We start from the raw sequence: 10617 nt of genomic DNA on the forward strand, positions 1-10617 counted from the left end.
TTTTTTTTTTTCTTTTGCTATATAGTCAGAACAGGTGCTGAAATGTGAAACCCTTTGGAGGAATTTTCTAGGGCTGAACGAACTGGTGTTGACATTACCCTCAAGTAAAGCCAGCTTTACACAGATCCTCTGCAAAGCAGTGGCTGTAGACAGATAATTCATAGATAATGATTTCAAAAAAGACAAAAAAAAAAGTATACTGTCACTTTAAGAAAAAATAAACTAAAATATGAACTACAAAAAACCCTGCCATTTCCAGCCTGGGCTTGATTAATGATTTTTCTATCTAATAAAAGGTTCACAAACCATCTGTTTTTCTCCCTAATGCCTTGCCCAAAGGTTTTTCGTTCCTATTTCAGGCTCGGGGCCAACTGACATTCCACTCTTTTTTTTTCCCCAGCCTTGTAAACAAACCCTTCTCTCTTTTTAATCTTCCAGCGCTGTTTCCTACCCGTCGTTATGCATATTCATTGCGAGTAAACATTTTTAGTGTCTACACTTAATCTCTTCCAGTGGCAATTACTGTTCTATGCTGTTTTGTAATGCAGGAGGGCCAGCGCTTTCCGTTCTAATAACAGCTGGGCCGCAGATGGAGCCTGCAGTCATTGTAGAAAATAAAAATTTACAAGATGCCAGTGGAATTTATTTCAGTTTTATAGAGTCACAGGAGGGACCTTTCTGTATCCGCCTTCAGTGAAATCTGCAGGCACAAGGCAAGCTTTTGACATTTAATCAAAGGGGGGTTCAGGTAGGGTCTGGAGCAACACGGGGAAGAAAGCAGGTGGGTCATATTAGGCAGTGCCATGGTTAATTTATTTAGAAGTGATTGGCTTAGATGTACAGAGCCAATATTTGACATCGTGTATATATCTTGTTTAGCACCCTGCCTCTAAATTGTTACCACTGGAGAGACAGTGAGCTGTCACTGCGGACCCAACCAGGTGTTTGGTAGGGCTGCAACTTAGAGGTGCTGGTGGCGATGGCTCTGTACTCGCCAAAGACAAGGGGTTTTGTGCTCTTTCTAGAACTTGCTTCCTGTCTTCCTCCTTGCTGCCTCACAGTCTTGCTCTGTTATCACTTTTGTACGGCTCCGCCAGGACCCCGGAGTGTGCGAAGGAGCTTTTGAATACCGGGCGGCAGCCTTTCCTTTTAACAATGCGGTTTAACTGGAATTTGTTCTGTTATATGACTGGAGTACGTGAAAATGGATTCATTTGAAAGGCTTAAGTTCCCGATGTGCGCTGTAACACTGATCCGGGGTAGGATTAGAATGGTGCCCTGACATATTGAGCAACCCACGTGCGGTGGTTAAGGCCTAACTACCTCCACCAAAATGAAAAATAAATTGCCTCACGCACACATAGTAAAACTGCAACTCAATTCGAACGCAGAGCTGTTGCTGGAAGATCGCCCAGTGGCTCTTAGATCTGAGACACTAGACCCCAGCCTCTGCCCCTCCTTCCCTTCCCCACCACGTCCCCCCCCCAAAGGTAGGAAAGGAACCCACGAAACCCACTAAAGGATATTCCATATTTAATTCGATAAATGAGCATGGGTTTCTGGATCAGGTGAGATCCAAGTCAAAGGTGCTTGTATTTTTGCATTGGGTCCTTCTATGCCACACACCTTCAGCTCGTTGCCTAGCAACCAGGAGAGACCCACTGAGCATGCTCACTGAGAAGCCTAATTGCTATCACATTTTACCTTTTTTTTCTTTCTTTTATTTATTTATTTATTTATTTATTTATTTATTTTGGTTTTTGTTGTTTTGTTTGCTTTTTTTTTTTTTAAACCTATAACCCTATTAGCCCAAACAGGATATCTGCTGTTTTGTTGTTGTTGTTGTTGTTGTTATTGTTCTGTTGCTGTTTTTGTTTCTGAAAGCACAACTAAGGTCTACACAAAATTAAAAAGGCAAGAGAATATATTTTGATACTAAAAGAAATCATTAAATGCCAATGTCAGGCATCTATGGCGGGCACAAAAACATCAAAATCGAGTTGACTGACATTAAATAAAGTTTAATTTCCCATTTATTCAGATTTTATAGACTTGTTTATTTTCATTCCCTTATCTTTTGCGATTATGGCCTGATTGTTCTGAGTCCTTGAGGAGGAAACTCTGAGGCCACGTGACTAAGAATATCAGTAAGCCCTGTCTCGGGACTTTCATTGTTCATACTGGAAGGAGAGCTATCTTTTCCACCTGTGCGCTCCCTTCCTCTCACTCCCTTGATTCGCTTCATGACTCCAGACTACAAGCTAAGAGCCAGCCCCGTTCACCTGTCCACAAGCAGCACGAAATCACTTTGGACATCTCAGAGAAAAAGGCAGATTTTTTTTTTCCAAACTTGAAGACAGCCAACACGTTTTAAGTCAGTTAATTAACCAATCCATTTGCTGACCTACCATAACCATGTGCTTTCTCCCAGCATCTATTTGTGTATATAATGAAATATTTGTGGGACACTAGCTAATGAACTGGTTTTGTGACTAAACTGAATGCCGTTTAGATTCAGTTTTATGTAGAATTTCCAACTACATTTCCAGAACTTCTCTTTTTTTTTTCTTTTTTCTTTCCCAAATTTCTTCAATTGAAAAGTTAACTTTCCTTCTTAACTGTATTTATTTCATTCTTGTCTTTTCATGAATTTTCTATTTTTTTTTCTAACTGTCATGAATTCACTGTACATCGTCCATTAAGTCTATGGAACCAAATGTGAAACCGTTGCTTATACTGAATTGCTTTGTCAAAAATATCCTTAGCGTAAAGCTGGCCTTTTCACCTTCCGGAGCACAGTGGATGTCAGCAGGGAGTGGGAATAGGCTCATGAGGTGAGCGCAATGTGTCTAAACCTTAGCTGTACTGCTTGCACTGCGCCCTTCCAACCATAAAGTCCTTCTTTCTCCAGTAGCCAAGGCTTCTTGGATAGGAAACATGCTGGCACCACGCTACCCCTTAGTGATGGCAGAGGGGGTCTGGAGAGAAATACAATGGCAATATTTGCCCTTGTGTGTGTGTGTGTGTGTGTGTGTGTGTGTGTGTATGCGCACGCGCACGAGCGCATGTGCACACGCACGTGCATGTGTGCGCTCATGTCTTACAGAGATACAATACTAACAGTTCTTGCTTATGCATGAACCAGTAATTTTGCCATTCCCACAGACACAGAGCAGAAGGAGCAAACGTTAGCAGATGAGCCACATTACCTGATGTCCTAGTGTTAGTAAGAATTCTGGAGCCATACTGGATAAGAAATTAATAAAATCAAATATTTCATTTCATTACGATTAACCTTATTACGAACAGAAGCAGGTCAACCAGCATGGGTAATGAAGAACTAAACAAGGGTAATTGGCGTAGTCGGGATGGCTGGGACGGCTTGCGAATCCCACAGAATAGCTGGTAAAATGGCACTTGATTCCTGTCTCCTTCCACTCAAAAAAAAAAAAAAAAACTACTAACAAAAAGAAAATCTAAGTATATACACATATATACACAATATGTGTGTGTTTTTAGTTCCATGGCTGGCACTACTCAACTTCCATTTATATAGCTTCACATATGCTCTTTAATATGTGAAATATACGCTCCATAGAGAAATCTCCCTTCAGCTTCATTCATGCTGACAGCCCTCTTCCCCCTTTCTACTCTCTCTTCCTGTCTTCTGTCTCATTAATCCCTCTTTTGTGCACACACACATATGAAGAGACACACACGTATTCACACACGCAGGCTTGTGGATTCAGCAATAACATTAGTCCTTGTTGCCATAACCTACAATTATTTTAAAAGGAAAATGCCTTTTAATTTCTGTCCCCTCCAAGCCTAGCAGGCCACTGGCCTAAAGGGACTCTGTTCTGCAAGCCCCTGCTTATTATGGTAGCAGGCTCACCCAGAGGTCTGCCTAAAACTCAGTGTTGAAACCCAAGAGGAACATTTGGTTGTAGAGAGCCATGAAGGCTTTTATGAACAGAAAGAAATGAGGCAATTGTGTGGCAGTTTGCTCTCTCCCATCAAAGTAAGATCAGAATTCACCATCTAATGTATGGTTATTTTGTTACTTTGGCACATCAGTGGTATCTGGGCCCATATCTGGTTTGGTTTTTTTTTTTTTTTTCAAGTTTTCTCAACCTTAATCTCTAGGCATCCTGTAGAGGGTGGCAAGTTAGAACTCTATTCCAATAAACACATCTTTCCATTTCCACGCAGTGAATTCAATTCATTCATTTGAATGTAAGGCCCTTGAGCATCTTCACTTAAAGGTATAGATGGTTTTATTCTGTTTCCTTCTTTCCTTTCTTGCTTTTTCTCTTCTTCTGCGGTATTTAAAGCATTTACAATGCTCTGGACTCCCTAAGGAAAATCTGTTGATTCCACTTTGTTTTGTTGTGGGTTTTTTTGTTGTTTTTGCTTTTTTAATTTCTATAATGCACCCGTGCTTTCTTTTATAGAAAACCTACTATTTGAAATTTTGAAGCATCAAAAATAGTAAGCTAAACTGGTATTTAGAAATGGAATACCTAAGGATAAGTTATTACACTATAAAGTACAATACGGTCATCTTTTAATTACAAATGAGACCTACTTTCTTCTCCAGTTCTACACTTGTAAATGGCATTAAGAAACCAAATGCATTATGCAATCAAAATTTTAAGTATGTTTTTCAGATTGTGAGAAAGCAAATTAAAAATTAAATGTCTTTAACAACCGCACACAGAATTCCTCAGCAAAGTTGAGCCTGTCCTAGGGCTGAAGAACCCTTATTCACCAAAACAAAACAAAACAAACAAAAAAAAAACCAAAAAACCTCCAAAATTTGGCAAATGCTCCTTTTATTAAAAAAGAGGAACTCATGCATGCCTAGCCATTTATTACAGTTGAAATTTCTAGGGGATATGGCATGTATGTAGTAAATGTGATCCTACATTTATCAGATGCAAAGGGAGGGGAATCTTCTACTAGCTTGATGGATAAGCACAGATTTTTCAACGATTTGGGAGAGAATTGTGTATATTTTTCTCCTATAAAACAAGTATACATATGCAAATTTCATTACGATAGACAAAGGAGTGTCAAAATCAGGAAAGATGGAGTCACGTTTTTTTCTTTTAAATTATTATCGTTTGAATGCTGCAGAAATGGTTACTAGCTGGGGTTGTGGTTGTTTTAGTAAAAAAAAAATTACATAAAACACTTTAATAATGCATACCTAACGTTTATTTCCTTATTAGTAATTGTTAGGGAACTGGCACTCTGTGCCAGCCTATCTGACTGCACCTGTTGTTACATATTTCCAGGAGACTCACACACCAATTTTGCCTGAGTGCACTGGGTGTATTTGCCATTGTTTTGATTGTACGGTGAGGGCACAGGCAGTCTGCATTCAAATAAGAAGGCACATTTCATTTCAAAGAGGGAAGTCATGTCCTTGGAACTTCAGCCTTAATGAAACACTTTTAAAAGGACACACTGATTGGAACGGGAAGAGATCCAAAGACAGGCGGGTGGCTGCGTAGTCGAGAAGAAAGGAAAATTGATTTGATGCGTGCACTAGAACTATAGTAATCCAAGCAACTTTTGAAAAATCTGTATGAAGTCATCAGGGATGTACAGAGCAATTGTACGTAATAGAGCAACAGACTGCAAGGAAACAACCCTGCTGAAAGCTGAGTTAGGATGAATTCTAACTATTTTGTTTAGTTTTAAGATTTTTTTTTTCACTCTCAATTTGCTTAAATGAGTCATTGAAGTTCCCTTGACTAATTTTGGCAGAATTAACAATTCTAGCTGGTTGATTTGGGCATCCAGTGTCTTCGGACATCTGTACTATAGAGACACCCGTATGTTGAAGCCCCGCTCCAGCGTTACCCTTACCAATATAGCACATTTCCGCTTATGTAGAACAGAGATTAGACTTTCCCAACACAATTCATACTTTTTAAAAGGCGCGTCAGAATTTTAAAGTGCATTAAATAAAGGGCATTGGCACATTAATACAGCTCTCTTTGAGGAAAGATGTCGCATAATTTCCACCGAACCCGTTGCACAGACCTTCAATAAAGAAAGTGCTCAAGGGAGGGGAAAAAAAAAACATAAACGCAGGGTGGCCTTTGGAGCTAAGTAACTTTATGTTTACGGAAAACTGAGCCCAAGAGATGCATTGTTGCACAGACTTAAAGAGGAGAGGAAGACCCCAAGGGACCTGTTGTTTTGTTAACTTATTTTAAATATTGTGTTTTTCTGCAGCTGTCTACTATGTGGCAGAGACTACACAGGATATTCTAATGTGTGGTAATTTATTTTCCTTTTTAGATAGTTTTTCTTCTCTATCAAAACAGGATGTACATGAAACTAATGGCTTTCTGTTTTCTTAGGATCATGGTGTTAGCAATAGACTGGAAGAATTACAGAAGGAGTGTAATAGGTGGATGAGCCCGCTCTTAGCTTGGCTCTGGCCTGGAAACAGTGCAGGCATAGTTTATGCCACGGAAGATAAGGGCTACAGTAGGCAGAGTCTGGTCGTTTTGCTAAGAAACCTGTTTGCAGGAGTCACATTGGGATCATCATGCCGGTTAAAAGTACAAACGTAGAATGTTCGAGTGTCCATTTTGTGTACTAAATGGGGTGACATACACAACCCAGACCCAAATAGGAACAGTTTAGGACTGCAAAGACTGAACTGATTGAGTGTAAAATCATCAACAGTAGAGGAAAAGACTGGGAAGGAAGATTCTTCCACGGCCCAGCAGATTCTGACCTGTACGTTCTTTACACAAGACAACAGAGAAAATAGAAAAAAAAAAATTTTTTTTTCGTGAAGAAGAATCATCATAGACAAACACATTGTTTGAGTTTAGAAATACCTGCTTTTGTCTGACATCTTCTGACTGTTTACTAAGTCTATGTCAAGTCATGCTTATTGTCGGGTTGGAGCCTGTAGAAAACAAAACAAAACAAAAATGAAGGCATTTCACCATGGGCAACATTGGGAGCAGTATGGCCCTTCTGGATGGTAACTCTGCTCCAAGTGCAGAGCATGATTAAGCTGGGAGTGTTCCTGAAGTTCATAGCTGAAGTAATAGCTTTCACCTGTAGGCTTCCAGCCACAGCCAGTTCACAAAGAGAAACGTGCAAAAGTGCCCAACGGGATGTAAGCAAGCCGCCCCCCCCCCCATTTAAGCCCCAGGAGGTAACCTCATGCCTGGCCACTGATGGTGTCATTAAGATTATTATTTTTTTAATGTGCCAGACACTCCCATTGGTTTCTTGCTCTTAGTGCCTTTAAAGAGTACTACTGCTTGAGTTTCTTTCTTTCTTTCTTTCTTTCTTTCTTTCTTTCTTTCTTTCTTTCTTTCTTTTTTTAATTCATTGTCTTTTGTCCACTACAACTGATCCAGATCTCCCCTACTTAAATCATCAACTGTCCAGAACTGGAGCAACTGGGATAGTGTGAGAAGAGACAAGGTCACCATAAATATTTCCTTGGCACTAATAGTTTCCAGTCCTGGATGAAGGAGGTGGAAAGTAAGAAAGAAAATAAGAATTCTGAGCAAAATTCAGGCATCAAAGATGCACGCTGTTATATTCTAGGAGAGGCGGTGTCACCTCCATGCCGAGGCGCATAGCTAAAGCAACGTGGAAAAGCTTTTCTTGTCATGAAAAGATGGCAATTTAGAAATAAACAGACGGTATTAATTCCTCATGTGTTGAGGTGACATGCAGAATTTGGTCAACAAAATTACAAAAAGAGTGCTGTGAGCATTTCTAGCATGTTCTGATGTCATGGGCATATTTTGAGAACTACAACGCAAGACTCAGTCAGCACCGGCACTGGGTTCTCCTGAGCCCCCGGAGATGTCAAGGGTGAAGGCTCTGCTTTCCTTCCCCGAGAAAATGAATTATGCGTTTATCTCAAGGGACAGATTACAGATTTTATAATTTGAGTAGAACAAGCTAGCATGGCTCTAGCCTCCCACATGGGTGTGTGTTACTGTGGAGGGGGGTGAGATGCAGGCCCCATTAATAATAGCAGTTGCATGCTTAATTTCATGTGCACTGCACTGAAAAATTACTTCTTACTATCTAACTAAAATAAGATTCAGGAAGAACTTGGGGAGTCAGGAGCACTTCCAGCTTACCTTCTCAGTGAGCAAGCTTCCTGTGATTTGCATCATTTAACAGACAAAACAAAAGGCACAGAGAAAGGTCTCCCCTCTGGGCACATTTGATGTGCACGACCCCTGAGATCAAGATACTGCTCCCCACAATGAACTGTTGTCAAAACACCCCTATTCTTTTTACACCCCAATAAGAAGAACCCAGTAATTTTACATAAACTTCTAACTGTAAGATATACAACACATTAAAGGGAAGGTGTGCGACCTGAATTGAAAGTTCAGAGCTGAAGACTGAACGGAGGCACAGGCCTTCCATGTGGAACCTCTGACCGTCCTTTTCCATGACAAACACGATGCTTTGGTCCTCAACTTTACTGTGCTCAGAGCAGAATTTCAGAGCTAGATGATGCTTCTGAGATGGTTGTCTGACCCTCAGGTTTTACAAGTGTGAATCGAATCGTAATTAGCCCCATAAAAGTGAAAGCCAAAAACAAACAAAAACAAACAACAACAAAAAAACAAAATCTGTTCCCCCCCTGCCCCCCAGGGAGACTAATTCATCTCAGAATTCTGAAGACTTTTTATGACTTCTGTACTAAATGTTCTACCTTTTAAGAAAGCCATTGGTCAGCCAGGCGGTGGTGGCACACACCTTTAATCCCAGCACTTGGGAGGCAGAGGCAGGCAGATTTCTGAGTTCGAGGCCAGCCTGGTCTACAAAGTGAGCTCCAGGACAGCCAGGGCTAAACAGAGAAACCCTGTCTCAAAAAAAAAAAAAAAAAAAAAAAAAAAAAAAAGAAAGAAAGAAAGAAAGCCATTGGTCCCAGATTAATGAGTATAGCTGACCGTTTCTATTGCCTGCATAATCCGTTATTTCAACACCCTAAATCTCAAAGCCATGTTGGCCTCCTTATTCTCATATCCAACTCAGACTCCCCAGGGCTTTTCTTTTCTTTTTCTTTCTATTCCCACCATCTTGAGCTCAATTGTTCTCTAGGAGCCCCTGCCTTCTCCTCTCTGGGCCTCTCTCTCATCCAGTCTTCCCACAGGCATTTGGAAATGACTCTTTGACCATATTTAAACCTTGTCATTCTGTAACTCAGTGTGATAATTCTTAGACTGAACTGATTTGCTCAAAATGCATCCCAGTCAACGCCCAAAAAACAGGAACTGAATGAGGAAAGATGATTTAAAGGAAAAAAAGGAAAAAAAAAACTAGGAATTTCCCCAGACATTGTTGTTCAGCTTTCTTCCTTGACATAATTTAGCCTGGTTAGACACTTTTCTTATTATTTATCTCATATTAAAAGGTGAATACCTGTGTGGGGTCACGATCGTGTCCAAATGTGCCTCCTACAGCTCCTGTTGGTTAAAGCCATAGTATTTCTAAGGGTTCAACTGTAAAATGGGGGGTCTTCATCCACAGAATTCTAAGCAAGATTAAGTCAAAAGGCACCTCAGAAGCTTGACCTTCCTGGTGATCCATAGTTGCAATCATGCAGGTTGTATTCATTTGAACTATTAATAGTTCTTTGAGAACTTGTACCTGTTTTGATCTTATTCACCCCCATCCTCCAATTCTTCCCTAATCCACCCACCCAAATTTGTGTCCTGTTTTTATTTTATTGTTGTTGTTTGGCTATTTTATTGTTTGTTTGTTTGTAGTGGAATTTGTAGTGTCCAAATAATCTCTTAAATGTAGTCTTCGGCTGGAGCATGGTTGACTTAACCATAAACTCTACTCTTAAAGAAAACTCTCTCTCTATTCACAATTGCCAACTGCTCCAGGCTATGCCTGAGATTCCTCATCCAACTCCCATCTCCATGCTAGCTGTGGTCTGGCTTGGACTTCCACATGTCTCGTGTGCACTGCCACAACCACTATGAATTCATGTGTGTGCCTACCCTGCTGTGTCCAGAAGACGCCATTTCATCTTAGTCATCCACCAGCTCTTACACTCTATCACTCTTTCTGCTCCCTTCTCTGCAATGATTTGAGCCTTGGCAGGCATGTGGTGTATATGATCCTTTTAGGGATGAACATTCCACAGTCTCTTAGCCTCTGCATTTCAGGCAACTGTGAGTGTCGCTGCATTGATCTATGGGTAGAATGGTAAGCCATTAGGAGCTGCTTTAATATCATGTCCATTTAGCAAGGTTACACTGGAAGGTTCTCCCCTGGAGTGTTTTAATGCTGTCCCATGTTGTAAATGAACAGCAGGTAGTTCAACACGTAGAGAAGAAACCAGCTCTCCAACAGGAAGTGGATCTCAATTTCCTGTTCTCCAAATAATAATTCTCTATTGGAACCTAATCCTATCTCCACCTCAACTATAAATGACTGAGATGGAGCATCCAGTGAGTAGAGGCCAGGGCACAGCTCTTATCCTACAATGTATAGGATCTACCTTAGGAATAGAAGGTACTCCCAGGAATTCCAGTCCTACCACAGAGCCCACAATAAATTAGGCTTCCCTGACAAGAAAGCTTGACTATA

At 40.5% G+C, this 10617-nt stretch overlaps 1 long non-coding RNA gene across 1 annotated transcript in view; it reads right to left on the reverse strand.

Annotated features, from left to right (window-relative positions):
- The window catches only part of LOC116087707, a 13032-nt gene extending 3493 nt beyond the window's left edge, over positions 1-9539 (reverse strand). Inside the window, exons 1-2 of the long non-coding RNA XR_004117571.1 lie at positions 9439-9539; positions 6867-6937 (exon numbers count right to left, since the gene is read on the reverse strand). This is a non-coding gene — a long non-coding RNA (uncharacterized LOC116087707). The remainder of the gene's footprint in view (positions 1-6866; positions 6938-9438) is intronic.
- Between the last annotated feature and the right edge of the window lie 1078 nt (positions 9540-10617).

Source organism: Mastomys coucha, unplaced genomic scaffold (genome assembly GCF_008632895.1).
Source record: "Mastomys coucha isolate ucsf_1 unplaced genomic scaffold, UCSF_Mcou_1 pScaffold13, whole genome shotgun sequence".
Taxonomy (NCBI): Eukaryota; Metazoa; Chordata; class Mammalia; order Rodentia; family Muridae; genus Mastomys; species Mastomys coucha.